The sequence below is a fragment of the Peromyscus leucopus genome, chromosome 10 (assembly GCF_004664715.2).
Source record: "Peromyscus leucopus breed LL Stock chromosome 10, UCI_PerLeu_2.1, whole genome shotgun sequence".
NCBI lineage: Eukaryota > Metazoa > Chordata > Mammalia > Rodentia > Cricetidae > Peromyscus > Peromyscus leucopus.
This window is the reverse complement of record NC_051071.1, coordinates 73,273,125-73,276,815: the sequence shown is the minus strand read 5'-3', so window position 1 is coordinate 73,276,815 and position 3,691 is coordinate 73,273,125. Positions and strand designations below refer to the sequence as shown.

The window sequence follows — 3,691 nt, the reverse complement described above, 5'->3', positions numbered from 1 at the left end:
TATCACAATTTTTTTTTTTTTTTTTTTTTTTTTTGGTTTTTCCAGACAGGGTTTCTCTGTGTAGCTTTGTGCCTTTCCTGGGACTCACTTGGTAGTCCAGGCTGACCTCAAACTCACAGAGATCCACCTGCCTCTGCCTCCCGAGTGCTGGGATTAAAGGCGTGCGCCACCACCACCCGGCGAATATCACAATTTTTAAGTCCCAAAATAACTAACCTCATATTATTTTCCCAATGTGAAATGTCCTGCAAAGAGTCATAATTTGTTTTGTTTATTTTGCTTGATTTCTTCTTTTAGAATTTCTTACCTTGCTTCAGTGAAATATTAAATTGATCCCTCATGATCACATCTCTGCTCCCCACTGGATCTCACCCAATATGTCCAAATCACAAACTTTCTGTCCTGTAATTTTTAACAACCACAGTAAGTCCAGTTAGTGCTTTCTATAGATGATGCCTGCATGCATTCATTGGAAGAAAGGGCTGCATCATGACCAATGTACCAGTGTCCACTCAACCCCCACAGTAATGGTTCATCACCTCCTAGAATCTATGACTGCTGAAAGCTCTTTATTTATGGGAGGAATATTAAGATATGCTCTCCATTTATTATGAAAATTGGTCTACCTGATATTATTCAAGTCCTGTGCAGCTGATAGATTCTTTGAGTTTATGAAGGCAAAAGCCATCACATGTCCAGAAGAAAGTGTTCCCTAACATTTTTCTTCATCATTGGGTTCTTGCATTCTTTGCACGTTCTTCTGCAGTAGCCTGTGCCTTGACATGGACTTCATCATTCTCAGCCCTTTGAGCAGCTGGAAGTCTCTGAGTTGAATGGTGTCCATTACAACAAAAGCTTCTTTGATGAAGGCTAAGACAAGCCAGATATATGACTATGGCTGTTACAGTAGACATTTAGAAGGTAATTTGCCAACATGACCATTTAGCAAAATAGCAATAGTAGGATCTAAGCTAGTATTTTCTGGACCTTTAATCAGGTTTATAGTGGCAGGTTCTTCCCAGTAGAGTGTGGTTCAAATCCAATTAGAAAATACTTAGTGATCCATCTAGTTAGCTCCAGTTGCTAACTTGACAAAGCCTAGAGTCAGATGTGAGGAAATTCTGGCCTACAGGCAAGTCTGTGAGAGTGGATTTTGATTCTTTTTTCTTGATCTTTTATTATTATTGTTAAGAAATTTTCTATTCATTTTATACACCAACCACAGATCCCCCTTTCCTCCCTCCTCCCACCCCCCAGCTTTCCACCATAACCCATCCTCTGGTATTTGAGTCTTGATTTACTGGACCATTCTTGTGGTCTTATACACAGCAGATTGAGATGGCCTGATATAGGAGAGGCCATCCCTGTGGTCCTCTGTGGGGACCCACAGAGGTTTCCCAGTGAGATCTGAGCTTGCTTTACACAGCAGGGCTGCATTAGGGAATGGCTGATCCATGTGCATGGTCACCAGGCATCTGGAAGGGTCTGCACTTGGCTGGGCTGGGGGGGAGCTCTTTTGTTCCACCCCTTGGCAATCCTTTTAAAAACCCTTTAGTAGAGATAGAAGGGTCTGGTGGGTTCAGACCCAGGCCCTCCCGAGGCCCTCCTGTGTTTTCTAACTATCTGGTCTATTCTCTATACTTATATCTACAAATTCCTCATTTCTCCCTGCTCTAGAGTCTACCCTGGGAGAATGAGAGGGAGCTTGTCTCCCTCAGTCCTCTCCACAGCAGGTTGAGTCCTTCTACACCATGATGGTCCTGCACTGAATAAGGAAACTCATTAAGAATGAATCTGGGAGTCACACAACTCCAACTTTATATTGAGGTCATATTAGTTATTGTTCTGATATAGCCATGTGTCTTTATACCACCATCAAATTTCATTTCTGTTCCAGTTCATAAAAATCCAGGAATCCTAAACATCAGGAATAAAACAGCCAATGGCCCTCAAGTCATAGCATCTTGAAAAGCTGTATTACTCATTTCTACTTTCAGTATCAGCTCACACCCACCCTATATTAGGTTCATCCTGGACAGAGACCGTGTCTTCTTCATGTATTGCCACTTCATAGCACAATGGGACACTCAATGAATGGTTTTGAATCTAGTTCTATAATTTGGGTATGTACTTTAAGTTTCTCATGGGTAGGATAAAATTCTAAATGTAAGAACAAGACTATTCTAATCTGAGATCATAGATGATTCCAATATAACTTGATAGTGCTATTCAAGAAATGGGAAGAATGCTTCAAGGCATAGTGTGATTTCTGTTTGCAGTTGACATGAGTTTACTATGAAAAACCAGGGTATTCTATCTCACGACCCAGAACATAAGACATAGATTATCTGTATGATGTAAAAGAGTTCCTATGATTAGTTTTGAAGTTCTAATAGCAAAGAGTGAAAACAATAGTTATCACTTTATAGACAGCAGAGTTAACTACAAGTCTCCAGATAAGAGCAAGACAAAAGAAAACTCTATCTAGCACATGATGTGACTCCATATGTTATAGGTGAAAAATGCTTTGTGCAGTGCAGAATCACAAAAATATCTATGTCATTGCCACCCTAACCCTGCAATAAAATATCCACACATTCTGAAATGGACTCCTGTAATGGTAAGCATTGAATTTCAGAAGAGACAAGAGGTCTTCTGTTCAAACATAAGCTCAACCCTACTGGAGCACCAGGTGAAATTAACACATTTTGCTGTGGGATGGTCTTTCTGTATGCTTTAAATATGTGTTGCTACCATATTGTAGCTGCTCGGTCCTATGGCAAGAAAGGGTATAGCCAGGTGGGAAATCCAAGAAAGATTCAGGGAGAAAAAAGACAGAGTCAGGGATACACTGAGAGCCACCAGTAGAACAAGATGTAATGGAACACAGGTAAAGCCACGAGACACGTGGTGATACATAGATTAATAGAAATGGCTAAATTTAAGATGAAAAAGCTAGCTAGCAAGAAGCCTGAGCCATAGACCAAACAGATTGTAAAGTGAGTGATTATTTTATGAGCTGCTGCGGGCCATGTAGGACACAGGAAAACTTCCAGCTACACAAGTTTATCAACTACGAGAAGGAAATCCTGAATGAGAAGCACACACACTGAAACTAGAAACCATCTTACCATCAATGCAGAGCTGAGCCCTTCAGCCATAAACACTTCAAATCTCAGAGTTCAGAAGCAGCAGGAACCCTAGTTAGTGAAGATGAAGTGAGCCCTGGGACACCTGTCATCACACCTGTAAAGTAGACTGTATACTTTACAAAAAGTGTAGTGTGAATTCTAATTAGTCTTAATAATAAAAACCTAAGGTCAGATATCGGGGTAAATGCTGAAAGGCCAGAGAGGTAAAGGAACCAGACACTAGAGAGACTTCTCACCTCTACCAAATCCTCAAACTGAATGGCTGAGCTCCTGTCTCCTCCCCCCTTGTATTAATGTCTCCTTCTTCCTAGTGTTGGGATTAAAGGTATGTGCTTCCACCACCTGTCTCTGTTTCTCTTTTAGAAAGAATAAATCTCGTGTAGCCCAGGGTGGCCTTGAACTCCTGATGCTTCTATTTCCTCTTCTCAAGTGCTGGAATTAAAGGTGTTTGCCACCACTGTCTGGCCTCTATGGTTAACGCACTCTGATCTCCAGCCAAGCTTCATTTGTTAGAGCATATACAAAATATCACCACAATA

General features: G+C 41.0%; 1 protein-coding gene across 1 annotated transcript in view; it reads left to right on the top strand.

Moving 5' to 3' along the window:
* Positions 1-3,691, top strand: part of LOC114708219 (UDP-glucuronosyltransferase 2B31-like) — a 46,363-nt gene that overhangs the window by 24,334 nt on the left and 18,338 nt on the right. The window lies entirely within an intron of this gene.